The sequence below is a fragment of the Coregonus clupeaformis genome, unplaced genomic scaffold (genome assembly GCF_020615455.1).
Source record: "Coregonus clupeaformis isolate EN_2021a unplaced genomic scaffold, ASM2061545v1 scaf0047, whole genome shotgun sequence".
Taxonomy (NCBI): Eukaryota; Metazoa; Chordata; class Actinopteri; order Salmoniformes; family Salmonidae; genus Coregonus; species Coregonus clupeaformis.
In genome coordinates this window covers 308,630-333,144 of record NW_025533502.1, presented here as the reverse complement: position 1 = coordinate 333,144, position 24,515 = coordinate 308,630, and positions in this window count along the sequence as shown.

Here is a 24,515-nt window from a genome sequence, read left to right as displayed (position 1 = left end):
AAGCCTTGAGAAAAAATTGAGACATGGATTGTGTATGTCTGCCATTCAGCCAACTTCACACAACTGTGGGAAGCTTTCCCTGTGGAGTCAACATGGGCCAGCATCCCTGTGGAACGCTTTCGACACCTTATAGAGTCAATGCCCGACGAATTAAGGCTGTTCTGAGGGCAAAAGGGGGTACAACTCAATATTAGAAAGGTGTTCCTAATGTTTTGTACACTCCGCGTATATGATTAGCCTAAAATAGCGTTCAAAATAGTTTGCAGATGATGTAAAAAATATTTGTTTGTCTGATGTGATTAATAAGGAGCATCCAGACGAGATGGGGCAAAGGGAGTGGCTAATAAGTCTGGCTGCACATCTGACTTGCTGACTTACTGCAAAATTAGAAATTATGTGACTAAACTCAACAAAAATAAAAAAATTAACTGTATTATGAAGCCAAGATCAATGATATAAAGCCACATTGATAATTTTTAACAGAAGCTTTACACAAAGTCTCTGTATGACCCAGCTGACTAATAAGTGTCTCAGTGTTCAGTGTCTGCAGTTTCTCTGCTCTAACTCACTCTGAGACTTTTATACTGCCACATATGAATATTCATAAACATATCATAGGTGAGACAAATGTGTTGTCCACTTCTTAGAGGTCCAATCCTGCGAGGGCGGATATCTCATTCTCTCGTGCTGTATCACGAACGCACGCGACACACACACACACACACAACGAGTACACACACAGACGTGTACACAAACACTAAAGTGTGACACTGATTTTATACTTGTTGTGCATGATACATTATACTGAAGGGATTTGAAAAATACATTTTATGATGCACTTGGACACATCATCAGTGATGTAACCTGGGGTCATGGAGTATTTCGAGTCTTTCAACATCAGACACCCTCGCCCAGGTGACCCAGTCATGGTTGATCAAGCCCAGACTTGCGTTCAAGTAGCACTATGGTTTTGATGGCCTTCCGCCTGTTGGCCCCTGTGATGCCCCCACACACACATAAACACACACACACACACGAAAACACGCTCACACACACTCAGGTAACACTTTACTTGATTATAGATAGGCATTCATAACACATATATGAAACCACTCATGTCATCAGCGGAGAGAGATTTTCAAAATAAAATTCCCAATAGAACACATTTTACTTAGCCATTGTACAACTGGAACTTGTCTTTTTGATGTCACAGTACCCTACCCCTGACATCAAGATGAGTAACCTTGTTTGAGACATTGTGGTGCACAGGAGACCCGGGTTGGAATCCAGTCTGTGTCCGGACGGGTCTCTGCTAGGAGGGGGAGGTCAAAGGGGGGTGAAGTGTAACAGAGGTGGTTTGGTAGTTTGATGAACCCTACACTTGTGTGTTGAGTAACTTTGTGTGAGACCTGAAGACTTGTGTTAGCTCCCCCAGAGATAAAGAAGATCACACCTTGGAACCGTTTTCTGGTAGTGCCTTGCTTAAGGGCAGGAGATATCCCCTGGGATTAGATACCAGCAACCCTCCAGTTGCCGCTTCTCATCCACCAGATTTTTCCCATCAGACCTACGATTCAAAGCAGCATAGCTCAGTAAGTCAACAAGAGACCCAGGTTGTAACTCAGTTGATAACGCCAGCAAACTGTCAATCCCTACTGCGGTGTTAAGCAAGGCATATCAGAATCAGAATCAGAATGGTATGTGCATAAACCCCTGAATTGCTAATGCTACCTGGGTAATGCTCTGAGGCTTACCCCGGTGCTCCCAGACTCACTGTGTAAATAGTGTGTCAGGGGGCTGGTATTATGACAGTAAAAATACGCACTTCCATTATACTGATAAATAAAGAGCTATACGAAGGGACTTTTATTTTGAAAATTGCTTACAAATGATTTTGAATAAATGTGTTATGACTGTTGTTATGAATTATACTGCAACACTCATGAAGGTGTTATGACTGTTGTAATTAATTATACAGCAACACTCATGAAGGTGTTATGACTGTTGAAATGAATTATACAGCAACACTCATGAAGGTGTTATGACTGTTGTAATGAATTATACAGCAACACTCATGAAGGTGTTATGACTGTTGTAATGAATTATACTGCAGCACTCATGAAGGTGTTATGACTGTTGAAATGAATTATACAGCAACACTCATGAAGGTGTTATGACTGTTGTAATGAATTATACAGCAACACTCATGAAGGTGTTATGACTGGTTCCATAAAAGTGTTATGTATACCCCATTAATATGATGTGTTACCTGTGTGTGCATATGTGTGTCTGTCGTCCTCCCGTTCTTCTGTACCATATCTGTTTGTACTAACATTCCACTCCGTGCTATAACTTGTTATGCCAATCATTTTTGTTAGCACAAACAGGTCTGGTACTAGGGCTGATGTGTGCATGTGTGTGTGTGTGTGTGTGTGTGAGTGATGGTGTTTGACTGAAAAAGGTTACCTGTTCAGAGAGGTATTTGTCCCATTAGAAAGACTGCTTCCTTGACTGGATGGACACCTTCCAAAGAATGTTGATTTAGATTCTAGGTTGACATTTTAACTATTCGTATCTGTTTAAAATCATTTTAACCCACCTGAGGAGGAGCACTATGCCCGAGACTGCTTTTAGTACATTTTCAATGGAAATGGACATAACCCTTTTAACCCCTAATAAAAAACAACATTGATAATGCATGCCTTCTACAACATGTATACTTACCTGGAATGGCCTTAACGTGAAAAGAACACGTGAAAAAACACCTGGTTTTTGGACACTTATATCACGTGATTTTTTTTAATTATTTTTTTGTACGGGCACTTCAGGTATGTACATGTGAAGTAATAACTTGTGAAAATATGGTTTCACGTGTGAAATTAAAGCTCAACATGTGAAAACAGCTATTTCACATATGAAACTGTAAATTTGACGTGTGGCCTTTTAAAACATCAATACTTACCTGATGTGCACGGAGTATCGCTGCTCTGGAGAGGACCTGACCTGTGCTTAACCTTCTCTGCCCGCTCCTGTTGGACAAAGGAAAACAAAGCTCATTACAAAAACAAAAACAACAACAACCACAATTACTTATCCATGCGTGTGTGTCTGTGTGTGTTATTGTGTGTGTCTGTATGTGTCTGTGTCTCTGTGTATGTGTGTGTGTGTGTGTGTTTAACTATACTTGTGGGGACCAGAAGTCCCCACAAGAATAGTAAACCAAGAAAAATTTGACCAACTGGGGACATTTTGTTGGTCCCCACAAGGTCAAATGCTATTTATAGGGGGTTTAGGGTTAAGGTTAGAATTAGTGTTAGGGTTAGTATTAGGTTTAGGGTTAGGGTTAGGAGATAGGGTTAGTTTTAGGGTTAGGGTAAGGAGCTAGGGTTAGGTTTAGGATAAGGGTTAAGGTTAGGTTTTTGGGTTAAGGTTCGGGTTAAGGTTAGGGTTAGGGTAAGGGTATGGGTTATGGCTAGGGTTAGGGTTAGGTTTAGGAAAATAGGATTTTGAATGGGACTGAATTGTATATCCCCAGAAGGTCAGCTGTGCAAGACTGTGTGTGTTTGTGTGTGTGTGTGTGTGTGTTGGCACTAGACTGAAAAATTTACCTGTTCAGAGACAGATCTGGCCCATGACAAAGACTGCTTCCTTGACTAGATGTACACCTTCCAAAGAACGTAGATTCAGAATCAGATTCAAGTTTACTGTCCTACAAGAGAAAAACCTTAGCACAGCTCACACATTATATACACAAAACAACAACCACAAACAATCATCCAACAACTCACAGCCACGAAACACCCCTGTATCACCCCTCCCCCAACCCTGTCTTTCTATTTTAATAAAGTGATTTATCCCCTCCCCCAATCCAAACCCCTTACCCTAAACCGGGCCTAAATCCTATTCCCAACTCTATACCGTAAACCTAAATCCTTACCCTAAACCGGGTTTGTAACCTATACCCAACCCCCTCTTCTTAATTTTTCTTGTGATTTTTTTTTACCCAATAAAGGATTGTTTTTAATAAAAGTCAAGTCAAGGACAACAAGAAAATGTGAACTATAATGCCCCTCCACCCTTGTCCCTTGTCCCTTGCCCAACCCCAAACCTCAACCGGAAACTGAAAATTGCATGCACGAGTGTCTGTGTGTGTGAGTGTGCGATTGTGTGTGTGTATGTGTGTGTGTGTGTGTGATTGTGTGTGTGTGTGTTGGCTCTAGACAGAAAAGTTTACCTGTTCAGAGAGGGATCTGTCCCATGACAAAGACTGCTTAATTGACTGGATTGACGTCTTACAAAGAATGTAGATTCAGAATCAGATTAATGTTTATTGATACCTGTTACTTGTTATGGACCGTGTGGCACTGCAATGGAGGCCACCATTTTAACCATCAACAACAATTTCACTGCACTGAAAGCTGAATATATATTTTTAATGATATCTCACTCATAACGAGATCAAGTGATATCATGTTAAATTATCGATATTGGTGCCCACCTCTAGTTTGGCCCCAAAGCATCTGTCACATCTCCTCCTGTTGCTCCCCTCCGGCACTCTGATTCGCCGGTCTACTGAGCCACCGGTCTGAGTGCACCACCTCGGCAACACCAGAATGGAAACCCAACGCACCCTAATCACCTCCAGCGCACCTGCACCTCATCATTTCATCACCACCCCTATTTAGCCCTGGACTGTTCTGGATGATGTTGTGTGTGATTGTTTAGCTTCGTGTCGGTTGCGCTGTCTTTGTTATTTCTCTTTCTCATTGTTAAGTTGACCTTGTTAATGTCTGCGTCCTGCCTCTTCGTGTACTCGTCACAGCATCGTGCTTGTGCTACTGCACTCTCCTTAGTTACAACAGACAGAGAAGGTTGTAGCTTACATCCTAAATTAGCCTACAGTAGATATATGTTTCTGAATGTTCATTCAAATTGCTGCGGGTTTTTATTTCACTAATCAAAATATAACAAACCTACCTACTCATCCGTCGTTCACATTGGTTGAGAGTTCTGAGGAGGGTGAGTAAAGGACGTGAAGGGGGGGGAGGGTAAGCAGCAGCTACTTGCATTGTTTTTGCAGAATGTGAATCTGGGGGAGGAAAGGGGCAGTTATCAGACAATGATTTTTAAACACTTCTGAAGCGTGAGCAAACAGTTTCCTGTCTTGTATTTGTAGCTTCTGGTCCTGGTGAGCCTGATGGTGGCGGGGGGGAGAACTGTGGCATGCTTTGGGCGGGAGTCTAACCTGAATAAAATGTGTGCTGCAGGGCTACCCTGGATCTGTGCGAAATATGCATATGTTTAACAATTTATAAACGCTCATTCAAAAGGATCACGTCACTCTCTGTATCAAACCTGCTCTCTCCCTTCCAACACATCCTGAACAGTGGGGTCATCAGCTGACCAGACCGTACTGAGTTGACCTTGATTCCAATTGTGAAAATTTGGTTGAAACTGTAAGACACGCTTTGTTGTCTTTTATTTTAAATTATCGATTTGTTTATTTTCTTTACCTGCAAATAAGTAGCATCCTGACCTACCTTATGTTATATTGACCTATCTTAAAGGCCCAATGCAGTCAAAAACGTAATTTTCCTGTGTTTAATATATTTTTTCACACTGAGGTTGGAATAATACTGTGACAATGATGACAATGCCCTTTTAGCGTAAGATCTGTTTAAAAGGACTGCCTAACATTTCTGCCTGTTTTGGAGTGATGCAGTTTTGGCCTGCCTGGTGACATCACCAGGAGGTAAAGTAGTTAATAGACTAATAAGTTCCAAACCTCTCTGCCAATAACAGCTAGTTTTCAGTTTTCCCCCTCCACACCCCTCCCAGACAGTCCTAGCAAAATTCTTGCTTGTGAAATTGCTCTTGCTAAGAAGCTATTTTTGACTGTTGTGATAACACAGTAAGGGACTTAATTGTTACCCAGTAATAATTTGATACTGAGATGAAAGCATCTGCATTGGGTCTTTAATTGACCTGTAAAATAAAGGCAAAATATAAATAAATTATACTGTTTTATAGGGGTGTAACGATTCGTTTTAACAACGATTATTTATATCCACGAATCGTGGTTGTCGATCACATTCAGGGCGATTTGGTTCATTTAACATCACTCTGAAGCGATTCGTGACTTGAAATCGTTCAGTAACCTTTTCAGCCAAAAATTTCAACCAGTGTGACTGAAATAAATACCTGATACTACGTGCAGGTGAAGTTTCCTAGATTCCTGTTTCTTGTAAACCGCAATGTGGCTTGATATTTCTCGCTCGTCGACTTCTCCTCTGTCGTCCGCCTCTATGTTTTGTTGTCTTTGCTTTGCGCTGCTGCTGTGCGGAGGCGATGACTCCCATAGGCAGACTGAATCGAGTAATGTTTAAAGCCTTTATCATTAAAAGTGCTAAAAAAAACATCCATATAAGTCTGACGTGCTTAAATCCAATGGTTATTTCCTGTATCGATACAATCGATTTATTACATTTAAAAACAATGTTAGATTGATATATGTTGTCCAAAAGGCCAACTCGCCGAGCACAGATCGATGTAGTTGGATCATAGGAATATAAATCGATACATCGATGTAGTAGATGGATCGTTACACCCCTACTGTTTTATATCTTGTGCTAATAAAATGAAATCCATCATTTCAGATACTGGTATGACGCTACAAGCTTGGCACACCTGTATTTGGGAAGTTTCTCCCATTCTTCTCTGCAGATCCTCTCAAGCTCTGTCAGGTTGGATGGGGAGCGTCGCTGCACAGCAATTTTCAGGTCTCTCCAGAAAAGTTAAAACGGGTTGAAGTCCGGGCTCTGGCTGGGCCACTCAAGGACATTCAGGGACTTGTCCCAAAGCCACTCCTGCGTTGTTTTGGCTGTGTGCTTAGGGTCGTTGTCCTGTTGGAAGGTGAACCTTCGCCCCAGTCTGAGGTCCTGATTGCTCTAGAGCAGATTTTCATCAAAGATCTCTCTGTACTTTACTCTGTTCATCTTTCTCTCAATAATGACTAGTCTCCCAGTCCCTGCCGCTGAAAAACATCCCCACAACATAATGCTGCCACCACCATGCTTCACCGTAGGGATGGTGCCAGGTTTCCTCCAGACGTGATGCTTGGCATTCAGGCCAAAGAGTTCAATCTTGGTTTCATCAGACCAGAGAATCTTGTTTCTCATTGTCAGAGTCCTTTAGGTGCCTTTTGGCAAACTCCAAATGGGCTGTCATGTGCCTTTTACTGAGGAGTATCTTCCGTCTTGCCACTCTACCATAAAGGCCTGATTGGTGGAGAGCTGCAGAGATGGTTGTCCTACTGGAAGTTTCTCCCATCTCCATAGAGGAACTCTGGAGCTCTGTCGGAGTGACCATCTAGTTCTCGGTCACCTCCCTGACGAATTCCTTCTCTCCCGATTGTTCAGTTTGGGGGACGGACAGCTCTAGGAAGAGTCATGGTGGTTCCAAACGTATTTAATTTAAGAATGATGGAGACCACTGTGTTCTTGGGGACCTTCAATGCTGCAGAAATGTTTTGATACCCTTCCCCAGATCTTTGCCTCGACACAATCCTGTCTTGGAGCTCTACGGACAATTCCTTCGACCTCATGACTTGGTTTTTGCTCTGACATGCACTGTTAACTGTGGGACCTTATATAGACAGGTGTGTGCCTTTACAAATCATGTCCAATCAGTTAAATTGACCACAGGTGGACTCCAATCAAGTTGTAGAAACATCTCAAGGATGACAAATGTAAACAGGATGCACCTGAGTTCAATTTTTAGTCTCATAGCAAAGGGTCTGAATACTTATGTAAATAAGATATTTCTGTTTTTTCATTATGGGGTATTGTGTGTAGATTGAGGAACATGTTTTATTTAATCAATTTTAGAATAAGGCTGTCACGTAACAAAATGTGGAAAATAGGAAGGGGTCCTAATACTTTTTGAATGCACTGTAGGTTTATATTCATACAGCGTACAAAAAAGTTAAAGATGTTTGTTTGTAGTCAAAACTATTTACCCCTTACTGCAATCACTAATAGGTGGTGGTAAGCCCAGAGATGTAGAGATCCGACAGACGCAAGTTTGAATCCTCCTCAGTGCAAGGTTTTTATTTGACGAAAAAAATGCTGCATATAAAACGTTGTAGGCCTACATTTAAGATAAGATATAACTTGTAGACGGGTTGATTGTTTAGCAACAAAAGGGTTGGATTAGATTGTTGACAACACGTAAACTATATTTCGTCTCCGATGTTTGTTGGAAACCTAAATACATTTGGATAATGACCACTTGTAGCACTTGTTGTCTCTCAAATAAAGTGCCTTGCAAAAGTAGTCATCCCCCTTGGTGTTTTTCCTATTTTGTTGCATTACAACCTGTAATTTAAATGTATTTTTATTTGGATTTCATGTAATGGACATACACAAAATAGTCCAAATTGGTGAAGTGAAATGAAAAAAATTAATAATGGAAAAGTGGTGCATGCATATGTATTCACCCCCTTTGCTATGAAGCCCCTAAATAAGATCTGGTGCAACCAATTACCTTCAGAAGTCACATAATTAGTTAAATGAAGTCCACCTGTGTGCAATCTAAATGTCACATGATCTCATTATATATACACCTGTTCTTAAAGGCCCCAGAGTCTGCAACACCACTAAGCAAGGGGCATCACCAAGCAAGCGGCACCATGAAGACCAAGGAGCTCTCCAAACAGGTCAGGGACAAAGTTGTGGAGAAGTACAGATCAGGGTTGGGTTATAAAAAAAATATCAGAAACGTTGAACATCCTACGGAGCACCATTAAATCCATTATTAAAAAATGGAAAGAATATGGCACCACAACAAACCTGCCAAGAGAGGGCCGCCCACCAAAACTCACAGACCAGGCAAGGAGGGCATTAATCAGAGAGGCAACAAAGAGACCAAATATAACCCTGAAGGAGCTACAAAACTCCACAGCGGAGATTGGAGTATCTGTCCATAGGACTACTTTAAGCCGTACACTCCACAGAGCTGGGCTTTACGGAAGAGTGGCCAGAAAAAAGCCATTGCTTAAAGAAAAAAATAAGCAAACATGTTTGGTGTTCGCCAAAAGGCATGTGGGAGACTCCCCAAACATATGGAAGAAGGTACTCTGGTCAGATGAGCTTTTCGGCCATCAAGGAAAATGCTATGTCTGGCACAAACCCAACACCTCTCATCACCCCGAGAACACCATCCCCACAGTGAAGCATGGTGGTGGCAGCATCATGCTGTGGGGATGTTTTTCATCGGCAGGGACTGGTAAACTGGTCAGAATTGAAGGAATGATGGATGGCGCTAAATACAGGGAAATTCTTGAGGGAAACCTGTTTCAGTCTTCCAGAGATTTGAGACTGGGACGGTGGTTCACCTTCCAGCAGGACAATGACCCTAAAGCTAAAGCAACACTCGAGTGGTTTAAGGGGAAACATTTAAATGTATTGGAATGGCCTAGTCAAAGCCCAGACCTCAATCCAATTGAGAATCTGTGGTATGATTTATAGATTGCTGTACACCAGCGGAACCCATCCAACTTGAAGGAGCTGGAGCAGTTTTGCCTTGAAGAATGGTCAAGAATCCCGGTGGCTAGATGTGCCAAGCTTATAGAGACATACTCCAAGAGACTTGCAGCTTTAATTGCTGCAAAAGGTGGCTCTACAAAGTATTGCCTTTGGGGGGATGAATAGTTATGCACACTCAAGTTTTCTGTTTTTTTGTCTTATTTCTTGTTTGTTTGTGGTAGGCATGTTGTGTAAATCAAATGATACAAACCCCACAAAAATCCATTTTAATTCCAGGTTGTAAGGCAACAAAATAGGAAAAATGCCAAGGGGGGTGAATACTTTCGCAAGCCACTGTACATCGTTACAGTTGTTGGTTAGCTACCTAGCGAATTTTTGCCATATTAGCATTGACATGAAATCAGATGAAACTCCCTTGAACAAGCCACTTACGATTCCCCACATGGCAGTTTCTTGTCATTGTTGCTCGCTACTGTATCTGGCCATCCAGAACCACAACAGCACACCAACTTCTACCCCATTGACGCATGCACATCTTTTTTATGACGTTGTTAACTAACCCATCAGTCCAGGCGAGATGGACAATAAGTGTACATGTCCATGTAATATAACATATATGACTATTAGGCCATAGCAGTGTGTTAGTCTGCAAGGCTGAAGAAAGACACAGCTCCTTATTTAATGAATTCTTAATCTTCATTTTCAAGCCATTGGCTGCACTTCCCTTCTCAGCACACTAACAAAATAAATGTAATTCTAAATTACAAAGGGGGAAAAAAACTCATGTGGGATTCAAACCCGTGCCACAATCTGTGACAATTATCAGGAGCTAGGCGCTCTACAATTTGACCAGTCAGTCAAATGCATGTGATCTACATAAAGTTGCTTTGACTATCAGAAGGTGCTGTTGGACTTCTGTTAAAGGCCTAGTGCAGTCAAAATTCAGTTTTTTTCCTGTGTTTTCTATCATATTATATAATAGCTGATGATACTAACGCTGTAAAATTGATCAGATTAGCAAGTCCTGTCATGATCACTTGGTTGGTACAGGCGAGCACATCAGCGGTGGAGCTCGAATGATTGCTCTCTGTCTCATGGAAATAATTGTAGTGTTTAGCTGTATATAGTCAGCTAACTAGTTGGTTGTTTTGTCTTGTTTCTACCAATGTAATTCATGTGGAAACTGCCCAAGCTGCTTGGTATAGCTAGCTAGCTGTCAGGCAAGAATCGTTATGTGGCGGTAAAATTGGGAGGCGCTTGCAAAACGTCAACCTTAAATGTCACTTTCATTAGCTAGTCACTGCTAACTAGCCACCGAACTGGAGATTAGAGGAATTTCTGTTTATCTTTGAAGTGAGACGATCAAGTGACAGCGTCGCCAGCTAAGCACAATGTAGCCTCCAATCAACTTTAGTTTTCTTGCCTGACAGACTAACTACAGAGTTCGCCAATGTTAGCTGATTAGTTAGGAAGCTGGACAGTTTCCAAGTGAATAGCATCGGTAGAAACAGCAACAATTAAGCAACTTGTTAGCTGGCTATGTAAACAAATATCACTGCATCTCAATATCATATGAGCTCCACTGCGCAGGCATCTACCCTAACACAACAGCTAAGCTGTCAAATAATAGGAAAATGAGGCAATGTATAGCCTATGAATATCTGTACCTATCAAACATGATAAACCATAACCTAAGCCCAACAGATAAACAGAAATTCCTCTAATCTCCAGTTCGGTGGCTAGTCTCCTCATGGGAGGCGTGTAACTGTACCACAATTGATTATGGAAACCCCTAGAGGTGATTATTAGGAAAAGAGGATGTGTATGGTTGAGAAAAGGAGAGGAAGGGTGAGAGAGAGATGATGTTCCTGACACAATTGTATCCTATTTGTTGCTCCGGTCCTCTCTCTCTTTCTCTCTCCCTCTCCATCTGTTCCATGACAGCAGTAAGGGAAGTGATGGGGAGAGTCAGGGCTCAGCACCAGAAGGTAGGGAGGATGAGGTGGAGATTATTGGAGGGATAAAGATGTGGAGCAAGGAGGGAGAGAGGAGAGGAGGGAGAGAGGAGAGGAGAGGAGAGGAGAGGAGGGAGGGAGGGAGGGAGGGAGGGAGGAGTGGAGAGTGGAGACAGAGAGAGAGAGGAAGAGGAAGAGGAGAGTGAAGAGGAAGGAGGAGTGGAAGGAGAGGGGAGTGGAGGAAGAGGAACATGGAGAGGAGGGGGGAGAGGAGCAGGAGGAGGAGGAGGAGGAGGAGGGAGAGCTTGGCTTAGCCTAAAGAGGTGTAATAGAGCACATGATGGACTGTCTCTTTTCACATCATCATGTCTGCTGACAACTTATTTTCATCCATACCTCTGGTGAGAGATCTTCTTGATGCTGACACATACTATTTTGGCACGGTAAGGCCCATTAGGAAGACTTTCCCCAAGGCCATTATGGAGGGCAAGCTCCACAGAGGTCAGAGTCTAAAATGGTCTGTGGATAATGTTGTGGCATGACGCGGGAGGGACAAACGAGATGTGGTACTTTCTATGTTCTAACAGCACAGGGAATAACACCCTAAAACCAGTATCAAAAATACATACAGAATTAACTCATATCTGTTCCAGAGCTCGTCCTGGATTATAACAAGAAAATGGGCGGGTTTGACCATCTCAGGAGCTACTATAATGTTGGACGCACAGGCAGGAAATGGTGGAAGTATGTGTTTTGGGGGATGGTCAACATTGTTATTATCAATGCTTACATTGTGTGTGGGACCCTGCAAAGGCCCTTTTCCAGAAACCGCAGGCACGTGTCCCTGAAGGCATTCAAAATGCAACTTGTGCATTCGCTTTGTGATGTCTACAGTAGCAAGAAGCAGTGTGTCACCAGGGGGTGTGGACCGAGTTGTTCCTCATCATTTGAAAGCAGGCTACTCCCTGGTAAAGTTTGAAGGGGCGCAAGAGTGTTGGGTGCATCTGGATTGGACGCAGGGCAAAGAGTGGGAGATGTGTTGAAACTTCCTTTGGGTGCCCTACTGTCACGGATTCTGCCGAGGCTGCTCCTCCTCCTTGCTCGTGCAGGCTTCGGCGTTCGTCGTCCCCGGAGTACTAGCTACTGCCGATCGATGTTTCGTTGTTTGTCTTGTTTTGTCTTGAGTAGTTACACCTGTTGTCTATTATGTTTGATTGTATAGCCTATAATTACCCTTGTCTCACGTTTGGTATTTGTGTGTTATTGTTTTGTGTCTAGTCGATATTCGGCATTGCTGTATTTTCCATATTACGTGTATGGTGTTTTTCCCTCCAGGTTCGGAGGTTTTGTTTTGGGCTTTACATTCAGTAAAGTAAGTCTGCTAGTATCTCTGTGTCCTGCGCTTGACTTCACTCGCCGCATACACATCGCACCTTGACACCTACGTGTTCTGTGCCTGTGTTGCAGGATGGGGCCATGCTTCCAGAAGTTCCCTAACATGTTGTAGGCTAAATGCAAACACTAAAGTTTCCTACAAATCTCAAATTGTGTATCTGAATCTAGCCTAACACTTAGTGTGTTTTGTATATTCTCTATTTATCTGTCTCTATCTAATACTTGTTGCATTTACCGAATTGTTGTCAAAGTATTATTTTTATATTTTGTGCCATTTTGTAGGATGGGGCCATGCTTCAACAAGTTCCTTGACATGTTGTAGGCTAAATGCAAACATTCACATGACAGTGTGACATTAATTTGTCCTACAAATCTTGTAGGCAAATTGTGAATGTTTTAAAATAGTTTGTGCTCTTTAAAACTAGGTTAACTTGTAATTGTAATTTGTTCTTTGTTTCTGAGCTATGTCTGTTTGTTAGAAATGTGTGAGAAAATTAGCTTTATATTGAAAATTATCAGTAATATGCAGCAGCATTCTAGAATTCTATTGAGGCCAAAAGGGTTAATAGACCAATACCAAAGAGTTCCAATTCTCTCTGCCAGTTTTCAGTTTTCCCTCCCCACTCAGACCCCTCCCAGACAGTCCTAGCAAAATTCTTCCTTTCAAATTTTTGGTTGTTGCTAAAAAGCCAATTTTGCCCATTTGAATGGGAACCTATTACAGTAAGGCACTTACTTGCCACCTAGAAATGATTTCATATTGATATAAAACAGCTGCATTGGGCCTTTAAGTACACTTTCATAAACAAGTGTTGGATCACGTCAAACTACGTCAACGATTTGAATTGGCTGATACGGAATATGTTACCGGATATAATCACAGACAGCTGTGTGAGTTAGCATAGGGCTAAATGTGCCAGGTTATGTAAAGGGGACAGCTAACATGTAGCGTTTTTTATCACGTGTCAATGATTGCTAAACGGAGGTCCAGGTTATACTTAAACGTTTTCTAATGTTTGCAAGTGTGGACACTGTATGTTTGCAATTACATTGATTATACTGCAGAATGATAAATAAATAAAAATATTTTTCTTATCTCATTCAATGTGTTATTGATTGGATTTATTGCACCCGTTGTTGATTTGGATGTTGGGAAAATGGGTGCATACGTAGACTTTACCAGAAAATATATCTTTCCAAACACCAGCAAAAAGTGTTCTGACTCATTTGCCACCAGTTTTGGGGATTCAAAACATTTTATTTGAAAACACATGATCTGGAACGTTCTAGGCAAATTAAGTTTTGGCTAGCTGCTCCACCAAACACCAAAGGTATAATAATTAGGATGTTTTCCTCACATGCAAATATGTACATGTATTTCCTGACCAACCTTGTTTTAGACATTTCTACTGCATGTTATACTTTATGTTGAATGCTGTTTTTTAATCTTGTGCTAATAAAAATAAATACAGCAATTCAGATACTGGCTCTGTTCCACTATATCCAAACTGTATTAGAGATCAGTGCGGTCGGTGCTGTTTAAGATAAGGGAGGACGATTTATTTTATTTTAGGAGCATGGCCTTTCTATTACAGCATATGGGATGACTGTCATTCATATTCCATTCACCCAGGTTAATGTAACATCGATAGGTTTAGGCTACTACATGATAGTCAAATGTTCCCTGTACCCATCATGAGGTTGCTACAACCTAGCCTATGAATGAATGTTTACAACGTAGGTGCACAGGTCGAGAGACATTTGAGTAGTCAAAGTGACAGACATTGACACATTTAATGCCGCCTTGCACACTCTTGCCTGTATCGAGTTGATCTAGGTTGTAATCATCAGTCCAACAGTTGCAAATGAGAGTTTCTATTGGACAAATTCAGGTATGTTTATCCCCGTTTTGTTTTCCGTTTGCTTCCGTTTAAGAAACATTTTTTAACAGAATTGGCAGAATGAATACACCACTGATCACATGCAAACACAGAACTAGCAGCCACATATAAACAGCATGATCACTTTACTTGTTATATATATAATTCCTTCTTCTTCCGCTCTCTCCTCCTCTCACCTTTTCCCTTCACTTGTGGACTATACAAAAGCTGTCTGTGACCAGGCGAAAAAACCTTTCCAAGCCAAACCTTCATATCATAACCGCTAACCTCTAAGTACAGCCTACATTGTTGTCACCATATTAACGTCATAGTCAACATAGCTACTAGAACTAAAGCATAGTAAACCCGTTACAATCATGCAGTACAGTCTACAGCAAGCAGTTTAGCCGTTACACCGGGCGGGCCCCACCGGCAATAAATTAATACAACCAAAAGCTTACCTTGACTAGGAAGATTTCCAGTGTTGGATAGCCAGCCAGCTAGTTAACATACACTACATGACCATAAGTATGTGGACACCTGCTCGTCGAACATCTTACTCCAAAATCATGGGCATTAATATGGAGTTGTTCCCCCCTTTGCTCCTATAACAGAATCAACTATTCTGGGAAGGCTTTCCACTAGATGTTGGAACATTGCTGTGGGGACTTGCCACAAGAGCATTAGTGAGGTCGGGCACTGATGTTGGGCGATTAGGCCTGGCTCGCAGTCGGCATTCCAATTCATCCCAAAGGCGTTCGATGGGGTTGAGGTCAGGGCTCTGCGCAGGCCAGTCAAGTTCTTCCACACCGATCTCGACAAACCATTTCTGTATGGACCTCACGTTGTGCACGGGGGCATTGTCATGTTGAAACAGGAAATGGACTTCCCCAAACTGTTGCCACAAAGTTGGAAGCACAGAATCGTCTAGAATGTCATTGTGTGATGTTAAGATTGTTGCTCTATGGAGATTGCATGGCTGTGTGCTCGATATTATACAGCTGTCAGCAACGGGTGTGGCTGATATAGCCGAACGCACTAATTTGAAGGAGTGTCCACATACTTAGCATCCCTCTATGTTTGAACCGGGTGTTGAGTAGGCTAAACTAGCTAGCTGCATTAGCTAGCTGTAAGTTAATTTTTTTATATATTTTTTACCTACGAAATCTCTCTCTCTCCTCCTTCATATTTGACAAAATGTATTTGTTCAAAACTGTTCAACTATTGTCATTCTCTCTCTTCGAGTCAACCACTCACCGCATTTTATGCACTGCTGTGCTAGCTAGTTGTAGCTTATGCTTTCAGTACTAGATGTATACTCTGATCCTTTGATTGGGAGGACAACTTGTCAGTTCATGCTGCAAGAGCTCTGATATGTTGCAGTAGACCTCGAATAAATGAAATCAAATTAAATCAAATGTTATTTGTCACATGCACCGAATACAACAGGTGTAGACCTTACAGTGAAATGCTTACTTACAAGCCCTTAACCAACAATGCAGTTTTAAGAAAAATAAGTGTTAAGTAAAAAAGAGAGAGGTAAAAAATAGACAAAAAATACGAAAAATAGAAACATAACTAATAATTAAAGAGCAGCAGTAAAATAACAGTAGCAAGGTTATATACAGGGAGTACCGGTTCGGAGTCAGTGTCAATGTGCGGGGGTACAGGTTAGTCGAGGTAATTGATGTAATATGTACATGTAGGTAGAGGTAAAGTGACTATGCATAGATTATAAACAGAGAGTAGCAGCAGTGTAAAAGAGGGGGTGGGGGATTATTTCACTATTTTTATTTTTATGAAATTCACTGAGAAAGATGGTCCTCCCTTCCTCCGCTGAGGAGCTGTTAGAGATACATGTCAGTGCCAGAGTCTAATGTAGCAGGCTAAGCTCCTGACTCTAGACCACACATGGCCCCTTGGTGATGGGGTTTTAGTCCTGGCTCGGCCGTCTGTCTGTCTGTGCCCCTACATCCTTTCTGTCACTCTCTATGTCTATGTGATGGAGACTCCAGAAAAGGAGTTCTTAAACTACCCCATCCTGATCAGACCAGTCACCTCCGATTCACTTACACACACACACACACACACACACACACCTATCAAGGTAGACTGCAGGTGTATTGCTGGAGTGAGAAGGAGAGCCAACAGCAACACCATCGTGGCAGCAGAACAGTAAATGAATGGTCCAATATGCAAATGTCAAAGGAAGGAGATTATACATTTCTTTGTGGCTTTTCCAGATAACCTTGTTTTCTTCCTTCCTTCTCTTCCTGGTATGGCAGTTCCCTGTGCATCTTGGTTACTACACACTGGTCACAGATGTCAATTGAACGTCTATTCCACGAAGTGGTGTAAAGTACTTAAGTAAAAATACTTTAAAGTACTACTTAAGTAGTTTTTTGGGGTATCAGTACTTTACTTTACTATTAATATTTTGACTAATTTTACTTTTACTTCACTACATTCCTAAAGATAATAATGTACTTTTTTACTCCATACATTTTCCCTGACACCCAAAAGTACATTTATTACAGGAAAATAGTCAAATTCACACACTTATCAAGAGAACATCCCTGGTCATCCCTACTGCCTGTGATCTGGCGGACTCACTAAACACAAATGCTTCATTTGTAAATTATGTCTGAGTGTTGGAGTGTGCCCCTGGCTATCCGTCAATAAAAATTAAAATAAAGAATATTGTGCCATCTGGTTTGCTTAAAATAAGGAATTTTAAATGGTTTATACTTTTACTTTTGATACTTAAGTACATTTTAGCAATTCAATTTACTTTTAATACTTAAGTATATTTAAAAACAAACTTTTACTCAAGTAGTATTTTACTGGGTGACTTTCACTTTTACTTGAATCATTTTCTATTAAGGTATCTTTACTTTTACTCAAGTATGACAATTGAGTACTTTTTCCACTACTGATTCCACGTTGGTTCAGCATAACTTTATTGAAATTATGTGGAAACAGAGTTGATTCAACCAGTGTGTGCCCAGTGGGTGTCACATATAACAACCCCAGACTGACTGGACGGCTCTCAAGTTGAGACAGTGGTAGACCATGGAGATGTCTGGGGACATTGTTTATGCCAATGAAGATGTTAGGGGAAAACAAAATGTTTCAGGGGACCAGTTTTATAATGGAGGAGACCACATCTATGCTAAGATGTCCGGGTTTGGCCGGTGTAGGCCGTCATTGTAAATAAGAATTTGTTCTTAACTGACTTGCCTAGTTAAATTACAAATACAAATACAAAAGGCTCCTGAACAGCTTCTACCCCCAATATATAAGACTGCTGAACTGATAATCAAATGGCTACTCGGACCATTTGCATTTTATCCCCACCAACATGTACACTACCAGTCAGAAGTTTGGACACACCTATTAATTCAAGGGTTTTTCTTTATTTTCACTATTTTTTACATTGTAGAATACTAGTGAAGACATCAACACTGTGAAATAACACATATGGAATCACATATGGAATCACATATGGAATCCCCCGACCTCAACCCAATTGAGATGGTTTGGGATGAGACGGACAGCAGAGTGAAGGAAAAGCAGCCAACAAGTGCTCAGCATATGTGGGAACTCCTTCAAGACTGTTGGAAAAGCATTCCAGGTGAAGCTGGTTGAGAGAATGCCAAGAGTGTGCAAAGCTGTCATAAAAGCAAAGGGTGGCTATTTGAAGAATCTCACATTTATTTGTTTAACACTTTTTTGGTAACTACATGATTCCATATGTGCTATTTCATAGTTTTGATGTCTTCACTATTATTCTACAATGTAGAAATTTGTCAAAATATAGAAAGACCCTTGAATGAGTAGGTGTGTCCAAACTTTTGACTGGTACTGTTCATATGACCTTATTCACCTCACCTACCTCGTACCCCAGTACATTGATTAGGTACCGGTACTCCTTGTATATAGCCTTGTTATTGTTATTTTATTGTGTTACTTATGTCCTTTTTTTATTTGCTACTTTTCTTACTTTTTAACTGCGTTGTTGGGAAAGGGCTTGTAAGTAACCATTTCACAGTAAAGTCTACACCTGTTGTTCTCCTACTGGCTGGGATCATAGGACTGTACCTCTAAATCAAATAAAATAAAATTTGATTGGTCACATACGTGTTTAGCATATGTTATTGCGGGTGTAGCGAATTGCTTGTGTTTCTAGCTCTGACAGTGCAGTAATATCTAACAAGTAATATCTAACAATTTCACAACATGTACCCAATACATACCAATCTAAGTAAAGGAATGGATTTAAGAATATATAAATATATGGACGAGCAATGTTAGAGTGGCATAGACAAGATACAGTAGAATAGTTTAGAATACAGTATATACATATGAGATGAGTAATGCAAGATATGTAAACATTATTAAAGTGACTAGTGTTCCATTTATTAAAGTGGCCAGTGATTTCTAGTCTATGGCTATAGGCAACAGCCCCTAATGTGCTAGTGATGGTTGTTTAGCAGTCTGATGGCCTTGAGATAGAAGCTGTTTTTCAGTCTCTCGGTCCCAACTTTGATGCACCTGTACTGACCTCACCTTCTGGATGGTAGCGGGGTGAACAGGCAGTGACTCTGGTGGTTGTTGTCCTTGATTAACTTTTTGGCCTTCCTGTGACATCGGGTGCTGTAGGTGTCCTGGAGGGCAGGTAGTTAGCTTCCGGTAATGCGTTGGGCAGACCGCACTACCATCTGGAGAGCCCTGCGGCTGCTGTGAGTTCATATGTTACTGGCTGGGGATCAAAGGACTGTACCTCTACTGTGAGTTCATATTGTTAATTTCTTATCATCAAGTTAGAAATGTTGACTATTCATTTCCTGGTCTTGTAATCAGTAACTTTTGGATGTTTTGAGCCTTTGTAGATGACAGAGCAAATATTGTGCAGGACATCACTGGAGCGAGGAGGAGAGCCATTAGCAACACCATCGAGGCAACAGAAAAGTAAATTAATGGTCCAATATGAAAATGTGAAAGGAAATGGAGGATGAATTTGTTTGTGGCTTTTCCAGATGACCTTGTTTAGTTCCTTCCTCCGCCTCCTGGTTCATTGAAATGACGTGGAACCAACGTTGATACAACAAGTGTGTGCCCAGTTGGTATCACATATAGTAAGCCCCAGACTGACTGAACGTCTCTCTAGTTGAGACGGTGGTAGAGCATGGAGATGTCTGAGGACTTTGTTTATGCCAATGAAGACGTTAAGGGAAAACAAAGTGTTTCAGGGGACCAGTTTTATAATGGAGGAGACCACATCCATGAAGACAACATCTATGAAAATCCAGACACCATTGAGTTTCCTGACTTGAGAAACATGACTGAGGATGTTACCCCAAGGAGCAGACCAGGAGCTGAACACTCAGGTAACGTCCAAACACATGTACACAAGCATGCACAAAGGCACACACACACACACACACACACACACACACCTCCTTTATGTGTCCACAGAGGCTGAGCAACCAAAGAGATCTTTAAGAGCTGCTGCAGTGTGCCTGGGGCTGCTGAGTGTTCTACTACTGGCTGGGATCATAGGACTGTACCTCTACTGTGAGTTCATATATTAATGGCTGGGATCATAGGACTGTACCTCTACTGTGAGTTCATATATTAATGGCTGGGATCATAGGACTGTACCTCTACTGTGAGTTCATATATTAATGGCTGGGATCATAGGACTGTACCTCTACTGTGAGTTCATATGTTACAGGCTGGAATCATAGGACTGTACCTCTACTGTGAGTTCATATATTAATGGCTGGGATCATAGGACTGTACCTCTACTGTGAGTTCATATATTAATGGCTGGGATCATAGGACTGTACCTCTACTGTGAGTTCATATGTTACGGGCTGGGATCATAGGACTGTACCTCTACTGAGAGTTCATATGATAATGGCTGGGATCATAGGACTGTACCTCTACTGTGAGTTCATATGTTACTGGCTGGGATCATAGGACTGTACCTCTACTGTGAGTTCATATGTTACTGGCTGGGATCATAGGACTGTACCTCTACTGAGAGTTCATATACAGTGAGGCAAAAAAGTATTTGATCCCCTGCTGATTTTGTATGTTTGCCCACTGACAAAGACATGATCAGTCTATAATTTTAATGGTAGGTTTATTTGAACAGTGACAGACAGAATAACAACAACAAAATCCAGAAAAACGCATGTCAAAAATGTTATGAATTGATTTGCATTTTAAATGAGGGAAATAAGTATTTGACCCCTCTGCAAAACATTACTTAGTACTTGGTGGCAAAACCCTTGTTGGCAATCACAGAGGTCAGACGTTTCTTGTAGTTGGCCACCAGGTTTGCACACATCTCAGGAGGGATTTTGTCCCACTCCTCTTTGCAGATCTTCTCCAATTCATTAAGGTTTCGAGGCTGACGTTTGGTAACTCGAACCTTCAGCTCCCTCCACAGAATTCCCATGGGATTAAGGTCTGGAGACTGGCTAGGCCACTCCAGGACCTTAATGTGCTTCTTCTTGAGCAACTCCTTTGTTGCCTTGCCCGTGTGTTTTGGGTCATTGTCATGCTGGAATACCCATCCATGACCCATTTTCAATGCCCTGGTTGAGGGAAGGAGGTTCTCACCCAAGATTTGACGGTACATGGCCCCGTCCATCGTCCCTTTGATGCGGTGAAGTTGTCCTGTCCCCTTAGCAGAAAAACACCCCCAAAGCATAATGTTTCCACCTCCATGTTTGACGGTGGGGATGGTGTTCTTGGGGTCATAGACAGCATTTCTCCTCCTCCAAACACGGCGTGTTGAGTTGATGCCAAAGAGCTCGATTTTGGTCTCATCTGACCACAACACTTTCACCCAGTTCTCTTCTGAATCATTCAGATGCTCATTGGCAAACTTCAGACGGGCCTGTACATGTGCTTTCTTGAGCAGGGGGACCTTGCGGGCGCTGCAGGATTTCAGTCCATCACGGCGTAGTGTGTTACCAATTGTTTTCTTGGTGACTATGGTCCCAGCTGCCTTGAGATCATTGACAAGATCCTCCCGTGTAGTTCTGGGCTGATTCCTCACCGTTCTCATGATCATTGCAACTCCACGAGGTGAGATCTTGCATGGAGCCCCAGGCCGAGGGAGATTGACAGTTCTTTTGTGTTTCTTCCATTTGCGAATAATCGCACCAACTGTTGTCACCTTCTCACCAAGCTGCTTGGCGATGGTCTTGTAGCCCATTCCAGCCTTATGTAGGTCTACAATCTTGTCCCTGACATCCTTGGAGAGCTCTCACTGTATTAATGGCTGGGATCATAGGACTATACCTCTACTGTGAGTTAATTTGTTACTGGCTGGGATCATAGGACTGTACCTCTACTGAGAGTTCATACACTACCAGTCAAAAGTTTTTCTTTATTTTTTATATTTTTTACATTGTAGAATAATAGTGAAAACATACAAACGATGAAATAACACATATGGAATCATGTAGTAACCAAAAAAGTGTTAAACAAATCAAAATATATTTGAGATTTGAGATTCTTCAAATAGCCACCCTTTGCCTTGATGACAGCTTTGCACACTCTTGGCATTCTCTCAACCAGCTTCATGAGGTAGTCACCTGGAATGCATTTCAATAAACAGGTGTGCCTTGTTAAAAGTTAATTTGTGCAATTTCTTTCCTTCTTAATGCGTTTGAGCCAATTGGTTGTGTTGTGACAAGGTAGGGGGGGTATACAGAAGAGAGCCATATTGGGTAAAAGACCAAGTCCATATTACGGCAAGAACAGCTCAAATAAGTAAAGAGAAACGACAGTCCATCATTTCTTTAAGACATGAAGGTCAGTCAATCCGGAAAATGTCAAGAACTTTGAATGTTTCTTCAAGTGCAGTCGCAAAAACCATCAAGCGCTATGATGAAACTGGCTCTCATGAGGACCGCGACAGGAATGGAAGACCCAGAGTTACCTCTGCTACGTAAAAATTTATGCACACATGACTGTAAGTCGCTTTGGATAAAAGCGTCTGCTAAATGGCATATTATTTTATATTATATTTAGGATAAGTTCATTGGAGTTACCAGCCTCAGAAATTGCAGCCCAAATAAATGCTTCACAGAGTTCAAGTCACAGACACATCTCAACATCAACTGTTCAGAGGGGACTGTGTGAATCAGGCCTTCATGGTCGAATTGCTGCAAAGAAACCACTACTAAAGGACACCAATAAGAAGAAGAGACTTGCTTGGGCCAAGAAACACAAGCAATGGACATTAGAACGGTGGAAATTTGTCCTTTGGTCTGGAGTCCTAATTTGAGATTTTTGGTTACAACTGCCGTGTCCTTGTGAGACGCGGTGTGGGTGAACGGATGATCTCAGCATGTGCAGTTCCCACCGTAAATTATGGAGGAGGAGGTGTTATGGTGTGGGGGTGCTTTGTTGGTGATACTGTCTGTGATTAATTTAGAATTCAAGGCACACTAAACCAGCATGGCTACCACAGCATTCTACAGTGATACGCCTTCCCATCTTGTTTGGGCTTAGTGGGATTATCATTTGTTTTTCAACAGGACAATGACACAACACACCTCCAGGCTGTGTAAGGGCTATTTTACCAAGAAGGAGAGTGATGGAGTGCTGCATCAGATGACCTGGCCTCCACAATCCCTCTACCTCAACTCAATTGAGATGGTTTGAGATGAGTCGGATGGCAGAGTGAAGGAAAAGCAGCCAACAAGTGCTCAGCATATGTGGGAACTCCATCAAGACTGTTGGAAAAGCATTCGAGGTGGAGTTGGTTGAGAGAATGCCAAGAGTGTGCAAAACTATCATCAAGGCAAAGGGTGGCTATTTGAAGAATCTCTAATATAAAATATATTTTGATTTGTTTAACACTTTTTTGGTTACTACATGATTCCATATGTGTTATTACATAGTTTATACAGTATTTCATGTAGAAAATAGTAAAAATAAAGAAAAACCCTTGAATGAGTAGGTGTGTCCAAACTTTTGACTGGTACTGTATGTTAATTGCTTATCATCTTGTTATACGTTTTGGCTATTAATAACCATTTTTTTTACTCAGTAACTTTTAGATGTTTTGATCCTTTACAGATGACAGAGCATATAACAACCTGACTGAGGAAAGAGACCAGTTAAAGACCAGTTACAACAATCTGCCTGCAGAGAGAGACCCGTTACAGACCAGTTACAACAATCTGACTAAAGAGAGATACCAGTTACAGACCAGTTACAACAATCTGACTGGAGAGAGAGGCCAGTTACAGACCAGATACAACAATCTGACTGGAGAGAGAGACCAGTTAAAGACCAGATACAACAATCTGACTGCAGAGAGAGACCAGTTACAGACCAGTTACAACAATCTGACTGCAGAGAGAGACCAGTTACAGACCAGATACAACAATCTGACTGGAGAGAGAGACCAGTTAAAGACCAGATACAACAATCTGACTGCAGAGAGAGACCAGTTACAGACCAGTTACAACAATCTGACTGCAGAGAGAGACCAGTTACAGACCAGTTACAACAATCTGACTGGAGAGAGAGACCAGTTAAAGACCAGATACAACAATCTGACTGCAGAGAGAGACCAGTTACAGACCAGTTACAACAATCTGACTGCAGAGAGAGACCAGTTACAGACCAGTTACAACAATCTGACTGCAGAGAGAGACCAGTTACAGACCAGTTACAACAATCTGACTGCAGAGAGATACCAGTTA